General features: G+C 35.8%; 1 long non-coding RNA gene across 2 annotated transcripts; it reads left to right on the top strand.

Moving 5' to 3' along the window:
• The first annotated feature begins 8,872 nt into the window (after positions 1 to 8,872).
• Positions 8,873 to 16,711, top strand: LOC127128002 (uncharacterized). Of its 2 annotated transcripts, XR_007805611.1 has the most exons (5): positions 8,873 to 9,019; positions 9,706 to 9,860; positions 10,014 to 10,280; positions 15,391 to 16,133; positions 16,220 to 16,711. It is a non-coding gene; the product is annotated as an uncharacterized LOC127128002 (long non-coding RNA). The 2 variants fall into 2 exon arrangements; XR_007805610.1 differs by lacking the exons at positions 15,391 to 16,133; positions 16,220 to 16,711 and having other exon boundaries at positions 10,014 to 10,462.
• The last annotated feature ends 8,694 nt before the right edge of the window (positions 16,712 to 25,405 follow it).

Below are 25,405 nucleotides of genomic sequence, written 5' to 3'. Positions count from 1 at the left end.
ATTGGCTTGTGCATTAAGATTCAACATGGTTTCCATAAATGAACACAAATCTTCACCTCTTCGAAAATACCATTTGCCAAATTGAAACATAGCCATATGGGTAATGGTTGGAAAGGTCTTGACATAAGGAACAAATGTTATGTTGAACCAAAATTCATTTGGAGTTGGGAAATTCATGAAAACAAGCCATGAAGTTCAATGTACCAAACATGTATATGGAAATTTTGCCAAAATGGACCAACTTCAAGCCCTTCTCTTTCAATGTTGCAAGCCTAAAATGACAAAACCTTCAACATAAAAGTTGTATATATATTCAATAAAATCAATTTAGACTTAAATTTTGCATCATTTGGATTTTTGATGAGAAAGTTATGGGCACTTGAAGTTGGACTTTTTCACATTTCAATGACTTTGGTCCAAAGTGACCTATAATGTTTTGTATTATCACATGTATTTATTTTAAGATTATGAAATTTTGTACAACATAACAATTTAATTATACATCTTAAAATTTCCAATGAATTTGGTCCCACCTCAAAATCATGAAAAATGAAGGAGTTAGGTCCTTGGGAAGTTGACCTAAAATTAGGGTTTCAGTCAAAATGACTTATAATGTTTTGAGATGAATGATGACCTTCCAAGTTTCAAATAAAATTTTGATGAACATGAAAGTTGTTAATATGGTTCTTAATAACATTTTGTCTCTTGGGGTAATCTTCATTTGAAAAACACATTAAGTGTTAGGTCTCAGTGGATTTCAAAATAGTCAGATGAATTGACTTAATAACTTCTCAAGTCCAAACTTCAAATCTTGATGAATTTATGATTGAGGACACTCAAATAAGCTCAAATATGCATGAAATGATGAATGAAAGAACTTCCCCTGATTGTAGTTGATCATGGGTTGAGGTTGCTTCATGAGCAAGGCACAGTCAATGCACAAATGAATTAGGGTTTCCTTGGGAAACAATCCTCAAGCCCTTTGGTTTATCTTGATCAAATTGACAAATTGAGATACTTGGGAGGCATATATGATGATTGAGAGCTTTGGGAACCATTGTCATGCTTGCTTTCAACTTCCATCTGGCCATTTCCATGAGTATAAGGGCCTCCTAGGAGCCTTGGATCACATGATTGCTCAAGCTTCAAAACAAAACAAGTTAGTGACATATTTTTGTGCTTTTGGTTAGTAAACAAAAATAAGAAAAGCAATAATATACAATTCAAGCATGCTTGGTGGTCTCAAACCAACTCACACAAGTCCTAACCCAAGGGTTAAGGAGCCAAGATGCTATGATCCTTGAGGCAAATGCAATGTGCAATGATATGATGCCATGAGGGATCTAGGGTCAAAATTAGGGTCTTAAACCTTGCAATCCAAGCTTACTACAGAGCATCTGATCTTCAATTATGGACCTCAAACAATCATTTCATGGGCCTATGCACGCCCATGCACCATTGCATCACCATTTGCCAAAATTGGAAAGTGAATGTGAGTGTGCAATTATCAACCATTTCAGCTATAAATAGAACTTCAATTGCTCAGAAATAAACACACAATCGCGCCAGCTTTGATCCCCCATTTCAAACCCTCAATTCTCAAAGGATAAGCCTGAAAAATTCTCTTGAATTTGAGCTTGAATCTCCACTATTTTGGAATTCAATTCTCCAGGAATCTATAGCTTTTAAACCATTCAATCCTTCTCTTGCAAGCAAGTGGAGTGAGTCCAAGCACAAGCAAGATCAAGATCAACTGAATTCAGACCTTCATTGAAGGTATTTTCCAGAAATTTTAAACTCTTCGATTCTCTTAAATTCTTGCTCAATTCTATTGATTCTTTGGTTGTCTGAAGTCCTACCAATGTAGGCAAGAAGATTGAGTTGCTTTGAGGTCAAATCGAAGCAACTCAATTCATGTACCTCAATTTTCAATTTCATGTCTCTCTCAATATACTTGGAATTGGAGTGAATTGAGGTTAGATTCGAGCTCAATGCCATTTTTTCTTCAAGATCATGTCCTTGTTTTTCATTATGGTGTTGGTTCATGGTGGACCAGTCCGGTGAGGTCCACCGGAGAAGATGACCGGAGCTTTGGCTCCGATGAGTTGACTAGCATCTGAACCACATGATCCATGTGTTTTGTTCTAACATTGAGCGTTGGTTTTGAATACCACATTTGTCACGCGCTGACTAAGGTCCATGGTGGATAGCGCGCTAGGGACCATCTGATCTACCACCTCAATTAATGAGGGAGATCTGATGGTCCACGTAATTTAGATTTTCTGAATTTTTATTTTAATTGCATTTTCTTCAATAATTCATATTAAATTCAATATTGATCCAAAAAATATGGGACTTTCACCAAAAAATTTCAAATATTTTTATCTCTCATATTCTGAATTAAAATTATTTTTTGGATCACTATTAATATTTCTCATGAATTAATTGATTTTGCATTTGTTTTTAATTGTTTAAAAATATTTTTAAATGTCCAAAAATTATGAAATTTTTTCACCAAGGTCCTTTGACCTTGTTTGACCTATGATAAATCTCATGGCCATTTCTTTGGTGTTTTGATGAGATTTTAGGAATTGGACAAAACATATTTGATTTAAATGCACTATTTTATTATTTTTAATTGAACAAATGCCAATTAAATTTTGTTGACCATTTGTATTGACTTGATTGAGTTTGCTTACTGTTGTTGGGCCTTGGTCAAGGTTGATTTGACTTTGTCAAATTAATATCATTGTATTTAGGGGATTGATGGAATGTACATTCCATCTCCCAAAATGAATGAATGATATTAATTTGGTAAAAGTCCTCCTTTGACCAATTTGTGATCTCATTCATCCCCTTCCCACTTCTTCTCATTCCTCTTCTTAATTCATTCATTTCATTTTGCCTATGACATCTCAAAGTCCTAATGCTAGTTGATTGAAAAATTGACATGGGTATGGATGAGATTAGGCCACACCTTTTGCATATTCTTTTTTGTGTGTGGTATGTTTCATAAGCATAATCCATTATACTATGTCTCTAACATGCATTAACACCAAAATTCTATTGCCCCGCCTCAAACAGTCGTGACTTCTACATAAGTCCAATTACGATTGCTTAACATAGCGCTAAATTTTTGACATAAAAGGCATAAGCATTCTAGTTAGTGAGATTGTAAGTCTCCCCTCTTTCATGGTATTGTGTGGAAACTTGGCCTTCTTTCCTTCCTTTGGAAGATGTTTTGGTGAAACGACAAATTTCAACTAAGCTTGAGCTCAAATCTGACAAATGCTTATTTGTGGGGTATCCTAAAGAAACAAGAGGGTATTACTTCTACAGTCCTTATGAGGGAAAAGTGTTTGTCGCTTGAACTGGAGTTTTCCTAGAAAAGGATTTTATTTCCAAAGGAATCAGTGGGAGGAAAGTAGAGCTTGAAGAAATTCAAGAATCACAAAACATTGATACACCTATGGAGGAATTAGAGCAGGAAACACAAGTAGTTGTGGAAGAGCAACCTGCTCAAGTAGAACAAGACCAACGTAGGTCAAGCAGGATATGTCACCTACCTGAGAGATATGGATATCTCATAACTAATCAAGGTGATGTATTACTCATGGATCAAGATGAGCCTGTGACCTACCAAGAGGCCATAACTGGTCCCGAGCCTGAGAAGTGGCTAGAAGGCATGAAATCTGAAATGGATTCCATGTATACAAACCAAGTTTGGACCTTGGTAGAGCCTCCTGTAGGAGTTAACCCTATAGGATGCAAGTGGGTCTTCAAAAATAAGACTGACATGGATGGTAAGGTACATACCTATAAGGCAAGACTGATTGCAAAAGGATATAAAGAAATTCATGGGGTTGACTATGATGAAACCTTTTCACCACTTGCAATGCTTAAATTTGTTCAAATTTTACTTGCTATCGCTGCATATCATGATTATGAAATATGGCATATGGATGTCAAAACTTCTTTCCTTAATGGGAATCTTCTTGAGTATGTGTACATGACACAACCTGAAGGATTTGACATACCAGAAGAAGCCTAAAAGATATTTAAGTTACAAAGATCAATCTATGGATTGAAGCAAGCTTCCAGAAGCTGGAATCTTCGTTTTGATGAAATAGTAAAACAATATGGATTCATCAAGAACGGAGATGAGCCTTGTGTCTATAAGAAGGTTAGTGGGAGCATGATCATTTTCCTGGTATTATATGTAGATGACATATTACTCATTGGAAACGATGTCCCTACCCTACAACAAGTAAAGTCTTGGTTGGGGAAATGCTTTTCTATGAAGGACTTAGGTGAAGTAACCTATATATTAGGAATCAGGATCTATAGAGATAGATCACAAAAACTGCTTGGCCTAAGTCAGAGTACATACATAGACAAAGTGCTGAGACGCTTTAATGTGCATGATTCCAAGAAAGGATTCATACCTATGCAACATGGCATGTGTCTATCAAAAACACAATCCCCTTCAACTAAGGAAGAAAGGGATCACATGAATAAGATTCCATATGCATCGGCAATAGGATCTATCATGTATGCGATGTTATGTACTCGACAAGATGTCTCGTATGCTTTAAGTGCAACAAGTAGGTACCAATCTAATCCCGGTGATGCTCATTGGGTAGCTGTCAAGAATACCCTTAAGTATTTGAGAAGGACTAAGGACTCATTCTTGATATATGGAGGTCAGGAAGAGCTTGCTGTAATTGGATACACCGATGCTAGCTTCTAGACAGATAAGGATGACTTTAGATCACAATCTGGTTATGTGTTTTGCTAAACGGTGGCGCTGTGAGCTGGAAAAGTTCAAAGCAAGATACAATTGCTAATTCTACAACCGAGACCGAGTATACTGCTGCCTTAAGTGCAGCAAAGGAAGCCGTTTGGATCAAAAAGTTCATTAGTGAACTTGGCATAGTTCCTAGCATTGTGGATCCCATTGGTCTCTATTGTGATAACAATGGTGCTATCGCACAAGCTAAGGAGCCTAGATCTCACCAACGATCCAAACACATACTTAGACGTTATCACCTCATTCGAGAGATAATAGATAGAGGAGATGTGAAAATATGCAGAGTACCTACACTTGACAATATTGCTGACTCACTGACAAAGCCTCTTACGCAGCAGAAACATGATGGCCATACTAGATCTATGGGCATTAGGGGTATGCCTGATTGGCTCTAGTGCTAGTGGGAGATTGTTGGTGTAAGCCCTAGAGGCCCATACTTTTGGTACTTGTATCGAATTATTTATTAATAATAAAAAGCTTTTTCTTTATTATGTTTGTTTAATAAAGTCCCTAGAATAGCTAGTCCGTTTAATGTATCAAGTGTGACTTAATGTATCAAGGATTGATGAGAGATAGAGTAACTAAGGAACACCGTAAGGTATGGTGCACTTAAGTGAATTGTAGAACATTGTAAGGTACGATGTACTTAAGTAGAATACGAAATATGGTAAGGTACCACACGCTTAAGTGATGGCATATTATAAGATATGGGCCACATACACTTAAGTGGGCTTTTTTAGCTTGCAGCCCACACAAGTGGTTCTATAAATAGAACCCTTGCGCATAAGCATTTGCGCAGTTGCAATTTCGTTTCTCTCTCTCTCACTCAAATCCTTCATTCGTAGCAGCTAGCACTGAGATTGAAGGAATCCGTTCTTGTGGACTGAGTAGAGGCGTTGTCATCGTTCAACGTTCGTGATTGCTCCGTAGATCTGCATCAAAGGTTACAATCACCACAAGAGGTAACGATCCTATCACTGATCATGCCCATTCGTAAGGATCACTAAAGGAGATTTTTTTTAAATTCCGTTGTGTTTTGGATCGCTATTCTCCTTCAAAAACATACAGGCCTAACTCGCCCAATGGTTGGACGAGGCAAAACGCATGCAGACCAAACTCGATTATTGGTTGGACGAGGCAAAATGCATGCAGATCAAACTCGGCCATTGGTTGGATGAGGCAAAACGCATGCAGCTTTTGCATTGCATTGTCTCTTCAACCAGTGAATCTTGGAAGGGAAAATGCAACCAACTTTTGCATGCATGCAATGTTGTGTTCCATCAACAGTTAATATTATTTTCCTACACTATAAATGAGCTTCTCATCATCAAAATCTTTTCATCAAATCTTTTCACCCATCAAGTATTTTCTTTAAATCTTTGCATCACCAAATTCAAATTCATATTTGTAAAATGTCTTTGTTGTAGATGGGAGAATCACACCGTGGAACAGAAGCAAACATTATGGAATATGTAAGTCTACGTATTCATTGAGTTTTTTTTATAAATTCAGCTTCTCATCACCAAAAATATTCGTTATGATTTTTATTACATTTCAGGAAGACACCAGGTTCTGAATCCATTCTCATACTCATATTCAACCAAGTGTTGTTATAGTACCGTATTTAGAACAAGCCGGCTTTGCTAAAGTAGCAGAAATATCAAGTTTAAAAATAGACTCTAAACTAGTTGTTGCGTTGTTGGAGAGATGGAGACCCGAGACACATACTTTTCATTTATCAACCGGTGAATGTACTATTACAATGGAGGATGTGAGTATGTTACTCGGTCTCCGAATTAACGGTAAACTTGGTAATGACCCAACTAATGTAACTAATGATGTTTACATGAAGAATTTAGGCGTAGAACCGACAACTTCAGATAAAAATGGGGCTTCTGTGAAAATTGTTTGGTTAGAAGCTCAATTAACACAGTTAAAAAATAATTATTCCCCCACGGAAGTAGAAAACATTCTTCATGCAAAAGTCTATATTTTACTACTAATTGCTACATTCTTAATTCCAGATAAGAGTCACAATTTATTGCATTCATTTTGGTTACCTTTAGTAGGACACTTGGAAAAATGTAACACATACAATTGGGGTTCTGCTTGTCTGACAACATTATATAGACATATGTGCAAGGCATCCCAGAAAGGAGTGAAGAACATATAAGGTCGTGTTGTATTACTCAGTGTCTGGCCATTCACACGTATACCGTTGTTTGCCCTTGTTAGTACCGAGGTTCCATCACATACATATGCACTAAGGTACTCAATTTCATTGAATGCACTTTATTGTTCTCACGGTAAATTATACATAACATTAATACTTTTTTTTTTTTTTGTAAACACAAGATGGTGCCAATGAGGTATGCATTACGGAAATAATTCTCGTCATCATCTACGTGGGTACCGAGTTGCAATTGAACACGTGGAAGAAAATGATGTAAGTATCGTACATTACAATCTTCAACTTACCTAAACTTCTTATTTACATTATAACAATTATATTACTTATGACAATTTATATGGAGGCCATACATATAATACCCAGTGCTTGACTATAGCGACAGTCGAGTCTGGAGTGCGACAACATATATAATATGTTTCTTTACCGTTGAGATGCATCAGAGAGATAGGGTCAAACTCCAATTTGGATTTGAACAACACACCCCGTCTCAGCCAAGATGTCTAAGGGAACACCATGATATGACTATGGTTCAAGCTTGGGATACACATTGGCAAGATTTTAACAAAGAAGAGGTCAAAGAATGGAAAAAGAGAAGGCTTGGTATTACAAGGGAACTCAGTACTTGGTGAGTCCAAGACGGGTAGAGAATATATGAATTGGTTTTTGGCAATTCCTTTTATGCATGTTGCTTCGACACAATTTTTGAGCGATCTCCGTCAACGTGTCTCTTCTTCAACCCAACAAACTACCTCGCCCCTATATAATGACACTCCCCCCATGTACACATCCCAATTAGGGCCCCAACCATATTCGTCCGCCCAGCAAACCTACCATCACACTCAGACCACACAACAACATACCTTTTATTCCACCTCATCCCAACACCAAAATCCCCACACTCCATTCCCTCAAACAAAATACTTTTACAACCAACAATATCAACAACAAACCAACTTATGCCTACCCATACAATACACTCCAAATTCTCAACCAAACTTTGATAACTCAAACCTTCAATCTCAACCCCAAATATTTAACACTACATTCGCACAACCCACTTCTACATTCAACCCTGGTGATGCCTACTATCCTCAAATTCAACATTCCTAACCCAACACCTTCGCACAACCAACACATTCACTACCCGACTTTGATCTCACGAATGAGCAACTACTGGATATCCCTAGTTTTTCCATTCAAGATTTCGACGGTATGGAAATGCGTCCCAATACATCACAACAACATCAAGATCTGCCTTCTGACTCATCTCCATCTCCATCAAGACAAATAGGTGAAGACTTAGGCAAGGGAAAACACAAAAAATAGGCACAAGATGTGGAACAAGTGGTCACTATAACAAATAAAATGTATTTTTTCCATGTAGATCAATAAAATATTTATTATTTCATACAATTATTTATATGCTTAATTAATATAATTATAATTTTATTATAAAAATAAAATTTAATTTATAAAAAAATATTAGAAAGAAACTATAATTTATATTATTTAAATAATATAATTATTATAAAAGTATTTATTATTAATACTAAAATGTATTTAAATTATAAAAAAAAGCATTCCTTCATTAACTCGGTCATCCATTGGTCGAGTCATTTCTACACAAAAATGGGTTTCACAAGGGCGAGTCTATTCTAAAAACAGGGCATTCTGGGATTTTTTTTTTCAAAATATGGTAGATTGAGAATAAATTTTCAGAAGTGGGGCAAAAAGTCCCCTAATTTGCCCTTACTAAAAGTAATTATTTTTTCTAACTAATGCCTTTGCCGATAATACTAAGTTATCGACCAATCACATTCCACTCATATGCCAAGTGGCAAAATTTATTGACCGCTTGTTACATCATTCAAAATTGGGCCATTACTCTTCTCTTTTATCCGTGTAAATAGAAGTGAAACTGCAACCTTCATCCTCCACCGTTTCAACTATTGCAGTCGTCCGATATTTCCTCCATTCTCTCTCATCACTTCAGTCTGATTTTTCTAGAGTTTTTTAAGGTTAGATCATTTCTTACTTCAACATTGTACTTTGTATTATACTATGTAAATCTGAGACGTTTTATTTATGTCAAGTTTTTGCTATTATGCTAGGTGTTTTATGTTTTTGTGTGGTGTATCATGGTTTCGGTGTTTTATCTAAATTTATGAGTTTTCTGTTTTGATGTTTCTTTCATTTTCCATCTGAAACTTGTATTTCAAGTTCGATTCAAGTTATGAGGATTTCTGAGTATTCATATTTCATGTTTCAAATGTTTCCCATCTGAGACTGGTTTTTCATTTTTGATTCCTGTTTTGAAGGCATATGCTTCGTTTTTTTATATCTAAATAAAGTTTGAACTATTGAATTCGTGTTCTGAAACCATTGCCATTTTTTCCGTGTTTTGTCTTTTGGTATATATTCTTCTGTCAAGTTTTCATTCATTTGTATCAACTAGTCTTCTGTCATGTATATTGTTTTTTTATGTATGGTTAGGAATGTTGTTTCTGATATGTTTTCTTCACTTTTGTATTAGACTCATTTTTTAGGATGTCATTCCGAGAACAATGTGTTTTCGACATCAGACCAACATCAAAACATGTCTAGGCCGCCTTTCATGCTTTTGTGTGTCATGTTTTCTATATGTGTGGTTTTGTTCATTTATGGTGTTTTAACCAAGTATTCATTTTTCTGTTTTCGATATTAGATCAACATCAAAAGATGTCTAGGCCACCTATTCTTATCAAAGATTTGCCGCCAGACCAAAAACATTGGAAGATTGTAATACACGTTATCGATCTATGGTTAGTGAAGGAACGAAATGGACAACAACATGTTAAAGTTATTATTCAGGATGCAGAGGTATATATTTCATATATGCTATGATTTAATCACCGTTGTTAATGTATACATACTCATTCTAATCCAGGATGATGAATTAGTATATTGTATTTTATGTGTTTTCATTTCTTTTATCAATATATACAATTTGATAAAACTTTTTGGCCTTCTTAGGATCACCAAATCCATGTTGTAATCCGGAACCGTGAACTTGACGTGTGGAACCAGACATTACAAGAGCATCATACCTACATGGTATATAATGGAGAGCCTCTGATAAATGACTTACCATTGAAAGTTTGTGCCAACAAGTTCCAACTTTTTTTAATGGTACAACTCCAATCATTGTGATTGACATGCCCGAGATTCCACTTCACAAATTCAATTTCAAATCAATGGGGGATTTCTTGATTGGTGACTTTCAAGTTGATTGCTTATACGGTACATTGTTTTATCATTTTCCTTCCAATGTCCAGTCTTGTCTACCAACAACTACTAACCCCTCTATTAAGATTTCATTACATAATCATTGTAGATTTAATAGTTTTTTCAGAAGAAATCCAACAATTGACTTTGATGAAAATTGAGAAACAACTTAAAAAAAATAAAAAGAGCTTGAAAGACTTTAAGCCTATATCATATCTTAATAATTATGTGATGAAATTTCTTGAAAATAGATTAATTTATGATAAACCACAATATGATGTTGTAACTCAGAAAGTTTTATACCAAAATTTGTTCAAATCTTTGACAAGTAGTGCAATTTCTAATTTAATTAACAAATGTAGTTATATAAAAAATTTCATAAAACATGGCATGACTTCATTATGTTATCATATTCATTTTGTGGTCATGCATTTATTAGTAGGATAAGTGCCGCCGAAATTCATGCCCCTGATTTTCATGTCCTATATATATTTTTCACCTGAACTTAAACCCCTGCATGTATATGGAATTTTTGTGTGTCTATATCGAGTATCTAGCTTTCCAAACTTACTGCCTGTTTGGCTAGATCATTTATTTTACTATATCTATATCTTACTTTCCATTCTAACAATTGTATATTAATAACTATAGTCTTTAATAACTCTATATTACTTTTCAAACTTAGTGCCTGCATCCTAATATTGCTTTACTTTTCACCTTTCATATTCATTTCGTCTATTCTATATTATTTCGTTAATAATTTTATTTTAATATAATATTAAGAATATTTGTATATTGAATAGTCTCACATCGACTATATCATATAATTACTTATAATTTTTCTATATAATAAAGTTTTCGTAGTACTTTTCAAAATACATGGTTTATTCAAATGTCTCTTAGTCTCTTTTATTTCAACATGGTATCTAGAGTATGCTAAAATGCAATTCTTTCTTTGTTGTGCTTTACTCGGTTAACCCACTGTCTTCCGGTGAGATTTTTTTTTACAAACCGTGTTATCACTCCGGTTTGCCTCTCACTTTTCAAAATTCTATGGTAACCTACCAATAGAAGTGCCTCTTCCGATCCAGCCGTTCCCTACTTTTCATCGGCAGAAACCTCGGCACATGACAGCATGTTCGACGGTCGATCCCGACAATTTTCCCACCGCTCCACTCTCCATAGGGAAATTGTTTCAGATCCGATATTCATGGCTACTCCTCATAACTTTACGCCAAACTATGATGATTTCCTCAGGTGTATCAGAATTATCAGAACTTAAATTCTACTGCTTCGGTAGCACACACTGGTAATTCATTTTCTTGTCTCTCTCAATCATCTTCTCTTGGATCTTGGGTCCTTGATTTTGGTGCGTCAGATCATGTTACCGGTGATAAAAATCTTTTCTCTTCCCTCTCTACATCCGGTTTCTTACCTACTATAACTTCTACCAATGATTCTCAAACCCGATCCGAAGGGATTGGTACTATTAAAATTCTACATTCTCTCTCGGTTACTTCAGTCCTATATGTATCTAATTGTCCATTTAATTTCTTTTTAGTCAGTCGTTTAACTCATTCTCTTGATTGTAGTGTCACCTTCATTAGCAATAATTTTACCCTGCAGGATCAGAGTTCGGGACGGACGATTGGTGTCGGATGTGAGTCTCAAGGTCTTTATTACCTCTCAGTGTCATCTCAGACATGCTCAGCCAAATATTCTCCACTCACTATCCATGCTCAGTTAGGTCATCCCAATCTTTCCAAACTACATAAGTTGGTGCCAAATTTATCAAATGTATCGAATTTAGATTGTGAGTTGTGTCAGCTAGGGAAACAAACTCGTGGTCATTTTCCCAATCGAGTCAATAAACGAGCTTCGTCCCCTTTTGCTTTAGTTCATATCGATGTTTGGGGTCCCTCGCGTACTGTCTCTACTCTTGAGTCTAGGTATTTTGTCATATTTATTGATGTTTTTTCACGTTGCACTGGATATTTTTAATGAAGAATAGATCTAAATTATTTTCTATTTTTGAACAATTCTATCAAGAAATAAGAACTCAATTCGGTGTGTCTATCCGTACCTTAAGAAGCGACAATGCCCGTGAAAATATTTATCCCAACAATTTCAGAATTTTATATCACGCAATGGTATTCTCCATCAAACATATTGCCCTCACACACCTCAACAAAACAAGGTAGCCGAATGCAAAAATCGGTATCTTGTAGAAACCACTGGGACCCTACTTCTCCATGGTAATGTTCCACTTTGATTTTGGGGGGATGGTGTGCTAACATCATGTTACCTTATAAATCGCATGCCCTCATCTGTCCTTAACAATAAAATCCCTCATTCAATCCTTTTTCCCAATTCCCCACTTCACCCAATTCCTCCTCGAGTCTTCGGGTCCACATGTTTTGTACACGATCTCTCTCCTGGTCTTGATAAACTCTCAACTCGATCACTAAAGTGTGTCTTTCTTGGTTATCATTGATCCCAAAAAGGTTATCGTTGGTATTCACATACTCTACAATGATACCTAGTATCAGCCAATGTTACCTTCTTCGAGTCGGTTCCATATTTCGAGTCCAGTCACGTAACTCCATAACCCATTCAAGAAAGTACTCTCACACCTTTTCCGACATTTATTAATGTCCCGCCTACCATTATCCCCCATCAGTCTAGGGCTCCTGACCCACCCACTTCTCGACTACTTCAAACATATCAGCATCATCACCAACACATGTCGTCTCTGTCCATGAGGTCATACCTATCCCTGAGGTCATTACAGACTTTCCTTCGATGCCTTTGCCATCACCGAATCTGATCTTTCAACCCGAGTCTGATCTTTCGATTGCCCTTCGAAAAGGTATACGTAAAACACAAAATTCTTCTCCATATTATATTGATTTATGTTACCATCGCCTTCCCCTTTGCAGTATACATGTTTATCTTATTTGTCTTCTATTTCTATTCCTAAAACTCCAGGTGAAGCATTATCTCACCTTGAGTGGAGACAAACAATGATTGATGAAATGCATGCTCTTCAACATAGTGGTACCTGGGAACTGGTTCCTCTACCCCATGGGAAATCTTTAGTAGGTTGTCGTTGGCTTTATACAGTGAAGGTTGGTCTAAATGATAAGATTTATCGATTTAAAGCTCGCTTGGTAGCCAAAGGATACCCTCAAATTTTTGGATTAGATTATAGTGATACATTCTCTCCTGTAGCCAAGATGGTATCTGATAGACTTCTTCTAGCCATTGCAGCCATTCGACTTTGGCCTCTTCATCAATTTGACATAAAAATGCTTTTGTACATGGTGATCTTGAAGAGGAAGTGTATATGGAGCAAACACATGGATTTGTTGCTCAGGGGGAATCATCGAATATGGTGTGTAGGTTACACAAGTCTCTTTATGGTCTTAAGCAATCTCCGAGAGCTTGGTTCGGTAGATTCAACATTGTAGTACAACCATTTGGTATGATCCGTAGTAAAGCTGACCATTCTGTTTTTTATTGCCACTCAGCCCAAGGGTGTATTTATCTGATTGTGTATGTAGATGATATTGTCATAACTGGTAGTGATCAACATGGTATACTCCAGTTAAAGCAACATCTCTCGAATAAATTTCAGACAAAAAATCTTGGTAAACTTCTCTATTTCTTGGGTATTGAGGTAGCTCAATCTAAAAATGGTTTGGTGATTTCTCAGTGAAAATGTGCTATGGATATTTTGGAAGAAACAGGTTTGTTGAATGCTAAACCAACTGATACTCATATGGATCCAGGTGTCAAACTACTACCCAATCAGGGGGAGCCTCTATCTGACTCAGGAAGGTATAAAAGATTGGTTGGAAAGTTGAATTATCTCACAGTCACTCGTCCAGACATTTCTTTTGCAGTTAATATGGTAAGTCAGTTCTTAAACTCCCCTTGTCAGGAACACATGGATGCTGTTATCCGGATTCTGAGATACATCAAATGTGCTCTAGGAAAAGGTTTAGTGTATGAAAATAAAGGACATACTCAGATAGTTGGATACTCCGATGCTGATTGGGCAGGGTCACCCATTGATAGACGATCCACCTCTGGATATTATGTACTTGTTGGAGGAAACCTTATATCCTGGAAAAAAAAAGTAAGAAACAAAATGTAGTTGCAAGATCAAGCACCGAGGCAGAGTATAGGACCATGGCAATGGCAACATGTGAACTTATTTGGTTAGAACAATTGCCCAAGGAACTTCAAATTGAAGAAGAAAGACCAATGACACTTATTTATGATAATCAAGTCGCATTGCACATTGCTTCAAATTCAGTCTTCCATGAGAGAACCAAACATATTGAGATAGACTGTCACTTTGTCAGAGAGAAAATCAAATCAGGTGACATCGTCACAAACTTTGTCAACTCTAATGATCAATTGGAAGACATGTTTACAAAATCTCTACGAAGCCCCATAACTAATTATATATGTAACAAGTTTGATACATTTGATTTATATGCTCGAGTTTGAGGGGGGTGTTGATATTTGTAAATATAGTATTAAGAATATTTGCATATCGAATAGTCTCACATTGACTGTATAATGTAATTAGTTATAATCTCTCTATATATAATAAAGTCTCCGTAGTGCTTTTGCAAAACACACGGTTTATTCAAATATCTCTTAATCTCATATTTCAACGATAACTATGTAAATAACTATATTAATAAGCCAATATCCATGTGTCTAAACTTTCTGAATATATTATATTCGATTGCATAGAAACCATTTCCATATGTACGCGGTTCATTCTGCCATACAGTTTCATCATTGACATACAATTCATTGCCATAACTTACACGTACAGTAGCATATAATTCATTGCTATAAGAAATTCATTGCCATATTTGACGTATATGTGGTATTTGCTGTATCAGATCAGCATGTAATTAATAACTAATTGTTGTATGATTCTGGTATCAAATCATAATGAAATTCATTGCCATATTGTATAGAATTCTATGTTGCACACGTACAATAACATAGAATTTCCTAAATGTTTCATGCATAACTTAAATACAGTAAGACCAAATGTACTAACAACAACTTCATGTTATTCATTTCGTGTTTTACATAGATGAACAACACAATATATTTGATAAAATCATGCAAGCAGTTACTGATAAAAAAGGAGGTGTTTTTTATACGGTTATGGTAAAATTGGGAAGACATTCATGTGGAACACACTATCAGTAACTTTATGTTCAAATCGAGACATAGTTTTGAATGTTGCTTCAAGTGAAATTGCAAGTCTACTTTTACCAGGAGGAAGGACATCACACTCAAGATTCAAAATCCCAGTACCATGTCTGGAATCTTCGATTTGTAACATTGAGAAAAAATCTGACCTTACTGGGTTGTTGTAGATTACTAAGTTGATAATTTGGGATGAGGCTCCTATGACAAACAAAATCTGTTTTGAATCTCTTGACAAGTCTTTAAAATATATGATGGGTATTGACAATGTTGCATGTCAGAAATTTTTTGGAGGCAAAGTTCTTAAACTAACCATAAATATGTGTTTGGAAACTGGGTTTGATTCAACTCATACCGAAGAGATTCAACAGTTTTCTGAATGGATTTTAAAAGTTGGTGATGGAAAAATATCTGAACCAAATGATGGATATGCTGAAATTACAATTCCACAAGAGTTACTTCTAACAAATTATGTCAATCCAATAGCCAAGATTGTTACAAACACTCATCCAAATTTACTACAAAATTTCACTGATACTACCTTCCTTCAAAGTAAAGCTATTTTGGCTTCAACTATTGAAATAGTTGATGAAATCAATGATTACATCATAAATCTTCTTCCAGGTAAACATTTTATGCTTATATTTTTTCATTAATATTCTGTTAGTTATTTTGATGTTCATCCTAACTGAATATTATCCTTTATACAGGTGACCCAAAGGACTATTTGAGTAGTGATTCCATTGACCGATCAGAAGCAAATGAAAATGATGGTTTCAAGCATTTGACACCTGAATTCTTGAATTATTTGAAAACATAGGGATTACCAAATTATCCCATACAACTAAAAATCGGTTCATGTATCACGTTGATCAGAATTTGGATCAAAGTGAAGGCCTTTGTAATGGTACAAGATTAACTGTTTCTAGGCTAGCAAATCATGTCATTGAAGCAAAAATTATTTTAGGTACCCATATTAGAAATACTATTTACATACCAAGAATGTCTTCATCTCCTTCACAATCTCCTTGGCCATTCTAACTCATTACAAGACAATTCCCCATTATTGTTTCATTTGCAATGATCATAAACAAATCACAAGACCAATCCCTATACTATGTAGGCTTATATTTGCCAAAGGATGTGTTCAATCACGGACAACTCTATGTTGACATGTCAAGAGTAAAGAGCAAGGTTGGTTTGAAAATATTAATTCATGACAATGACAAGAATCCATCATGTCAAACTACAAATGTGGTGTTCAAAGAAGTTTTCCATAATGTTGTATAGATTTATATCTTTTTATGTTTTTTGTTTTTGAGTTATGTTTAGTTTCATTTAGTTTCATCAACTACTACTTTATTCAGTTGAATACTTCCTTTTCATTTCTACGATTTTATCTTATTATCATTTTGTATTTTCATTTCATTTAGATCTTTACCTAATTTAACCTACTCATGCGAACACACGGGTCTTCTACTAGTTTCTAAAGAGGCGACATATTCAATTGACTTTGTTTTCTGTAAGTGTGAAAAGGAGGATAATATTACATAGGCTTTAGAAATATGACGTAATATGTTAAAAGACTCTCGAGAGGTTACAGGTAAGGGGGTTGGTTACACAAAGGAAAGGTGTTAGCACCCAAAGTGTCCTAGGTACTCCTAGGGAGCCCTTTTTTTTGTGCATATGTGTTTTTGTGCAAATGATGTTTGCAATAAATAGAATGAGGGGATGATAAAAGAATTCATTAATTATATTTTTGTGGTTGACAAGACCTTCGGACTTGTGCCTACGTACCAACATAAAAATGAGGGATCAAAACCTCGTAGTTCGTGGTATCAATTTAAAAGTGAGTGCATTGCTTTTAATAAAATTTTAAGTTTGAAAGGCACAAGAGCCCAAAAATGATTTGAATGAGTGTTAGTTCTTTTTGGCTTTTGAAATTTTAAGTCAAGTATAGTTAAGTTTATTTACAAGTTTGATTAATAAAAAGTTTGAAAATGCAATGGCATAAGACCAAAGTTTCTAATTTGCAATATGGTCAAAGTTTAGAAAAAGATACAATCAAACAAGATTTTTAAAAGGGGGGAGAGATTTTGAAATTAAAGAAGTGGAAAGGAGATGAAGAGACTAATCCTAAGAACAAATTTAAAAGTTGAGAGTTGAAACAATCTGACCAATGAGCTGCAATCCAATAGACAAGAATGTCATATGGAAACCCAAATTTCCCTTGGACTTTAGAATCAAGCAACAGATAATACACAAATAGCAAGTTGAAGAGCAAGACATCAAATAAAGATACCCACATCCAAGCTTAACAATTCCATGTTCTTCTTCAAAAAATTTCCATGTATCAGATGACTTCAAAGAGGGCATAAGTTACAGGTTCAAAATAACAGCTTCACAATGATCATGTTGCAGATGAACTCAAATGGATCTTCAATATTGTATCAGATGAATGTTCTTTTCACAAGCACTTGGTTTCATGAAAGTTGGCATTGGCCAAGTCCTTTGCATAGGGAGTGTTGCCTAAATTCTAAGTCCAATAGTCTCAGATCAAACCAACAGTCTACACAAGATGTATTTTAGGGTTTTTTGTTCTTACTATGTACATTAAGGTCAAAAGACCACACAAATAAACAATTATATACAAAACACAATATATCACAAAATATGGTCCAAATGGACAAAGGGAAAAAGACATTAATATAAACAACTTGAATGGTATGAATAATGGCAAATAATTAAAGCTTAAAAATTAAAGTGCATTAAAAGTAAATGGCTTGAAATTAAATGTTAGTTGTTAGTTGATTATAAGTTAGTATTGCTTTTGCTTTGCTTTTGTTTTAAGTCATTCTCTGGAGAACACTCAACCCACTTATCATAAGCATGGATCCTTGAACCAAGACATCTCCCAAAGGAAGGAAACAAGGCCAAGTTTCCACACAATACCATGAAAGAGGGGAGACTTACAATCTCACTAACTAGAATGTTATGCCTTTTGTGTCAAAATTTAGCGTTATGTTAAGCAATCGTAATTTGACTTATGTAGAAGTCACAACTATTTGAGGTCGGACAATAGAATTTTGGTGTTAATGCATGTTAGAGACATAGTATGATGGACTATGCTCATGAAATATACCACACACAAAAAGAATATGCAAAGTTGGGGACCTAATCTCATCCATACTTATGTTGATTTTGAAATCAACTAGCCTTAGGATATAAAGATATCATAGGTCCATGACATGAATGGATAAAGAAGGGGAATGAGATGAAGAGGGAGGGGGATTGGATTCAACACAAATTGGTCAAAGGAGGACTTTTACCAAATTAAGATCATTCATTCATTTTGGGAGATGGAATGTATATTCCATCAATCCCCTAAATCCAATGATCTTAACCTAGCAAAGTCAAATCAACCTTGACCAAGGCCCAACAACACAAGTCAAACTCACAAAGTCAATTAAAATGGCTCTACATAATTTATTTGGCAATTACGCAATTAAAAATATGCATTAAATTAAATTATGGTTGATCAATTTCCTAAAACCTCATCAAAACACCAAAGAAATGACCATGATATTTATCACAGGTTAAACAAGGTCAAAGGACTTTGGAGAAAAAATTTCAGATTTTTTGAAAACTTAAAAGTATTTTTAAACAATTAAAAATATTCACAAAATCAATTAAATCATGAAAAATATTAATAATGATCCAAAAAATAATTTTAATTCAGAAAATGAAAGAGGATTTTTTTTGGTGAAACTCTCATATTTTTTGGATCAATATTAAATTTAATATGAATTAGTGAAAATAAAACAAATAAAATGAAAATCAATTAATTAGAAAAAATGTGGACCACTTGATCTCCCTCATTAATTGAGGTGGCAGATCAAGTGGATGAAAACACGCGTTCCATGGTGTACACTAGTCAGCGTGCCACACAGTTGGTAATCAAAAGGAACACTCAAGATTAAAACAATTTGAACTGATCTTGTGGCTTTGGACCACGCCACCTCATTGCCGCAGCAAAGTGCCGGTCGTCTTCTCAGGCGACCTTGGTCGGACTGGTCCACTCATCACCATCATAAAAATGAAAAAGAAGGACATGATCTTAAAGAGAAAATGACACTGATCACGAATCTGACCTCTATTCAACCTAACTCCAAGTATATTGAGAGATACATGGAGTTGAAATTTGAGGTACATGAACTGAGTTGCTTCGATTTGGCCTCAAAGCAACTCAATCTTCTTGCCTACATTGGTAGGACTTTAGACAACCAAGGATCCAAGAGAATTGACGAGAATTGAGAGAGAATCGAAAAGAAGAAAAAATCTGGAAAATACCTTCAATGCTGTGCAGAACTTGATCTCTCTTGCTTCAATTCGTGTTTGATCTTGCTTAGGAAGCTTACAGAAGTGACTTAGGATTGGTACAAAGCTTTGGATCCTGGAGTTTTTGAATCTCCAAACAGTGAGATTCAAACTCAATTTTCAAATGAAAATTCTCAGGTTTTCCTTTCAAATGTGAGGGTTTCAAGTGTAGGAGGCAAAGCTGACACGCAAAGATCCTCAAATCTGATGCAAGTACCTCTTATTTATAGCTCAAGAAAGTGTTATTTGCACCTTTCAAAATGTTTCCAATTTTGGGCAATTGCATGATGCATGTTTGCATGGGCGTGTACAAGCCCATGAAGCTACTCAATTAAGTCCAAAATTACATGAAATTGAATCTGAATGTGAATTGGAGTGCAAGCCAAAAGTGTGTGGCTGTTTAAAGATTGATCCTTGCCAAATGATGCAACCATATTCAGACCATGCGCAGACCCCTCAAACCTTGTCCAAAATGAATGAATTTGGACTCTTTGGAAAGGTTAGATAAATGGGAATAACTATTTTGATGAACACTTTTTCATTTGGAACTTGTATCATGATGAATTTTGAGGTGGATGTTTGGAAATTTCAACATGTCAAAAACATTTCTAAATGTCAAGCCATATGTTCAATTATTCCACCTTGGCTATGTTTTTATGTGAGCTTCAAATGAGAAAAGTGTATTCATCAAAGTTGTAGCAATTTCAAAGACCTTCAAAATGGTTAGAAATGTGACCTTATTTGGATTTAAGATGAATGAGTTATGCATTTTTGAAGTTGAGGAAAATCACTTGTTCAATGGTATTGGTCCAAAATGACCTATAATGTATCCTCATATCACATGCTCATAAAAGTTGATTTAGTCCTTCCTCCAAACATCAAAGTTTAAGTATACACCTTAAATTTGATTGTGCAACTTGGAAATATTTCATATTATAAAAATTGAGCAAGTTATGGCGTTGATAAGTTGACTTTCAAATGACTTTCCAAGCAAAACTAGCTCTAGACCTCAACGTGAAAGTTGTTTGGAATGTCATTTATAGTAACATTTCTCTTGGAATCATTTTCATATGATGAAAATCGTAGGAGATATGGTCTAGGGGACCCCAATTTTGATCAGATGAATTCCTCTGGTCAACAACCATCAACCACCTTGCTAACTTGCAATTCTATTGACTTTTAGGACTCATGGGAGGTCATATATGCATAAGATGATTAAATTTGAGGTGTCCCTTGAAATATTTGATCAATTGTTGAAGAAGCTTGTTGAAGAAGTTACATAAGATACCCAAATGAACTAGGGTTTCCAAGGCAAACCAATTCCAAACTCTTCATGAATTCTTGATCAAAATATCATGCAAAGCTCATGGGGACTCATATATGATGCCTAGAGCCATTGTGGATCATTCCTTGGTTGAGCTCTTAGCAATGAGGGTCTTAAACCCTAGATGCGAACTTGATAGATCAAAGGTGATCAAGTGCCCTACCTACAAAAGAGTTAGAAAAATGCAAAGACATATTTTTGGTATTTTAGTTAGTAAAATGATAAAATATAAAGTATGATACAATCACATGGTGCTTGGTGATCTCTCCCAAAACAAACCCAATGAATGAGGGGTAAGGAGAATGCCAAGGTATGATCCCAATGCTAGTGCATATGATGAGATATCATGAGGGGTCTTATGGTCAAAATTGGGGTCTTACAGCTGCCCCTATTTAAGGACATTCTAACTGAGGAGGTGAAGGTTAAAATCTTCATATCGACTCAGTAGAATAGGCTTAAATAACAACATATCGAAACAAATTTTGGTCCCTAAGAGACCTCATGATGCATATGATATGAATGCTAAAATAAACTCTCTGTGGGGAAATGTTGCCACAAAGGAAAAGAAATCAGAGAGACCGAAAGTTCGCATGAGTGTAATGCATTCCGTAAGGAAAACTCACTGGGGAGACAGAGACTCTAGGGGATAAAGGGTTATGTGCAGGCCAGGCTACGACTTAAAAACTGCCGGGGGACACGAGGGATTCCATGAAAAATGGAAAAACTCAGCCGGGGAGATACAAAGATCATCTGCAGGGGAGTCGGGTAGATCAGAACAAAACTGAAGTACTCGAACCAAGCAGGAAAAGCGATTTCACTAAAGGAAATACACACTCAACTCAATTGGGGAAGAAAAGATATTCAACACACGAGGAGCAGAAATATATTATTCACTACCTGTTACTGGGTAAGGAGATAATAAAAATCTGACAGAGAGGACATCCGTTACCGGTTAGGGTAAACATATCAAGGATGACTCACTGAGGGCCGCCAGTAGGTGAATTCATTACCGGTTACTGGGTAAGAATAAACTTACTGGGGAAAAGCTGAAAATAGGATTTACAACTACCGGTTACTGGGCAGAAGACCAAAAGGAGAGAATATCCGTCACTACTTAAAGTGAAAATATCAAGGATAGACTCGAAGGAAAGAAAACACGTCATCGGTTAAGATGAACATATCTAAGATAGACTTGCCTGGGGATGTTAGGGAGGATACCCGTCATCGGTTAGGATGAACATATCAAGGATAAACCACCTGAACAAAATAAGTAGGAATTACATCTATCGAATGCTAGATAGAATAGCAAAAAGAGAATATCTATCACCGGTTAGGATGAACATGTCAAGGATAGACTCCGAGGGGGACAGTAGGGATTACATCCATCAGTTACTGGATAGAAGACCATAAAGAGGATATTCGTCACTAGTTAAAGTGAACATATCAAGTATAAACTCTGCAAAGGGGAGAAAATCAGGATTTACAACTACCGGTTACTGGGCAGAAAACTGCAAAGAGAAGGAAACCTGTCATCAGTTAGGATGAACATATCAAGGATTAACTCTCTGGGAAACAAAATAGGGATTACAACTACCTTTTTACTGGTTAGAATACCAAAGGAGAGAATAAAGTCATCGGTTAGGATGAACATATCAAGGATAAAATCAAAGCAGGGGAAGAAAATATCTGTCACCGGTTAGGATGAACATATCAAGGATATACTTCCTGGGGAAACGTGAAAACAAATCCGCTGGGGAGAAAAATGTTACTTTTGCCGGGTATTGGGCAAGAAGTTGCCAACTAAGAAGAATACTACCAATTACTGGGTAATAGACTCTTAGGGGCCCAAAACATCTATCTAGGTAAGATCTAGAAAGAAACAGTCAACAAGACTCAACCCAATGAGGATATAACTCAGAGGGGAGTGGTTCCATCCAGATGATCAACTGGGGAGGAAGCTGAAATAATAATCATCCACGAGGAAATAACTCAATGGGGAAAGGAGAAAGGTTAAAGTCTTTCTGCTTAGGGGGATGACACTCTACAATTGAAGGCAGACCCGACCTTTAGCATGAGCAAGAAGTGCTATAGCACTGGGTCCCAAATTTTGAGGGGCCCACATATTTTTTTTAATTACTACAAATATATATTTTACACATATTATTTTAAAAATAGGTGTTAAATTAATGTTTTCAAAATCTATTTTACATCTGTTTATTAAAAATAGGTGTAAAAATATATATTTTTTTTCAAAATTTATGATTTTGTACCGTTTTTTTTAAATCGATATAAATTCATATTCTTTTAGACCAATTTTTTAAATTAGATCGGGGCCCCCAGATTGATTGGGTCGGCCCTGATTGAAGGAGGACATACACCAAACTTGCATGGGGATAAGGTACCACCATACAAAGAATAAAAATCACAAGAATGAGTCTTAAAGTGTAATGATGCAATAATGAAGTTATATGAGTATATATGTATATGTATATGTATATATGATGATTATGTTGACAAAACGATCTCAAAAGATACAAATATGTCGCAGATTTGAATCATCGATACAATTCTCGGCCAATCCACAAAAGAGGGAAACAACTGCTGGAGAAAAGAGAGATCAACATCCCAAAGGCTTAACCCTAGCTAGGGAATAAAGGAGGAGATCTGCTGAGGAAACTGCTACCAATCCTGCGGGGAACTCTAGGTCAACACCATATCAAATGGGAGACAACCCTACAGAGGAACAAACACAACTAGTTGCTCAGAAACCAGGAGGAAACTCTGACTGGGAGCGAATCTGACGGCGACTGGTGGTGAACCCAAAGTTCTGCCGAAATCATGCAAACTGCTATAACGAAATGTTCGTACTTAGCTGGGAACAAAATCACAAACTCGGTTGGGGAATAATCGCCAACTCGGTTGGGGATAACAGAGAATTAACTGTCTAAAGAAATCAATAAACATCGGGCGCTGAATATGTCGTCGGGGATGAAAGAAGAATCACACCTACTACTTTGGGGAGAACCAATAATGCTCCGCACTTAGGGTTTACTGCTTTCAAACCATTGTTGATATTTCTTTTAAATGAAATCGATTGCTTAAAAATTAATGCTTTTATATGTTTAAGAAAAAAGTTTTGATTAAAATTTTAATTTTCAAAATGATCACAATAAAAATTTAAAACTATTTGGCTGAATTAAATAAGAGTAGAAACAATTGGATAAAAGCTCAACTTTATTTAATAGAATTGTAGTCTGTAAATGACAAGACTCCATAGATCTTTACAAAGTTGAAAATGGTAATTTATATGGAAAAGGGTTACATTGAATACAATGATCACTAATCCTCCTACCGCCTCTTGATATCCACTAAGCTCTTGACTTCTACTGGGGGTCAGAATTCGACAATTTGCTCAAGAAAGTCTTCAAAACTGAAGATCAACAGGATGCAGTTACTTGCCATAATCCCTAATTTTTGCATAAATTGCCCCAAGGTGGGGTACTCAATTTATCCGGATAACTCTTTTTGTTTTATGTCTCTAACTTTTGCCTGGATCGCCCTTTCGGGTTTTCAATCCACAGAGACGCTCATTTTTGCCTAAGCCGCCCTTTCGGGTTTTCAACTTAGCGAACTGTTCTTTTCTTTTTGAGGCGAAGTATTTCTTGAATGCATCTGCGTTCATAGGACGAGTGGACTCTTCACCATCCATAGTTGCAAGAATCAAAGCGCCGCCTGAAAAGGCTCTCTTTACAACATATGGGCCTTCGTAATTAGGAGTCCATTTTCCCCTAGAATCTGGTTTGAAAGCTAAGATCTTCTTGAGCACAAGGTCACCTTCTCTAAACACACGAGGTCTGACCTTCTTGTCAAAAACTTTCTTCATTCTCTACTGGTATAACTGACCATGACACATGGCAGTCAACCTCTTCTCTTTAATCAAATTTAGCTGGTCGAATCTGGTCTGACACCATTCAGCCTCGGTCAACTTGGCTTCCATCAAGACAAGAAATGATGGGATCTCAACCTCTACGAGGATCACATCTTCCATACCATATACAAGAGAAAAAGGGGTTCCCCTGTTGAAGTGCGGATATATGTCCGATACCCGTGCAAAGCAAATGGGAGCATCTCATGCCAATCCTTATAAGTTACAACCATCTTCTGAATAATCGTCTTGATGTTCTTATTTATAACT

The sequence above is a fragment of the Lathyrus oleraceus genome, chromosome 3 (genome assembly GCF_024323335.1).
Source record: "Lathyrus oleraceus cultivar Zhongwan6 chromosome 3, CAAS_Psat_ZW6_1.0, whole genome shotgun sequence".
Taxonomy (NCBI): domain Eukaryota; kingdom Viridiplantae; phylum Streptophyta; class Magnoliopsida; order Fabales; family Fabaceae; genus Lathyrus; species Lathyrus oleraceus.
This window is presented reverse-complemented; position numbering and strand designations above follow the sequence as displayed.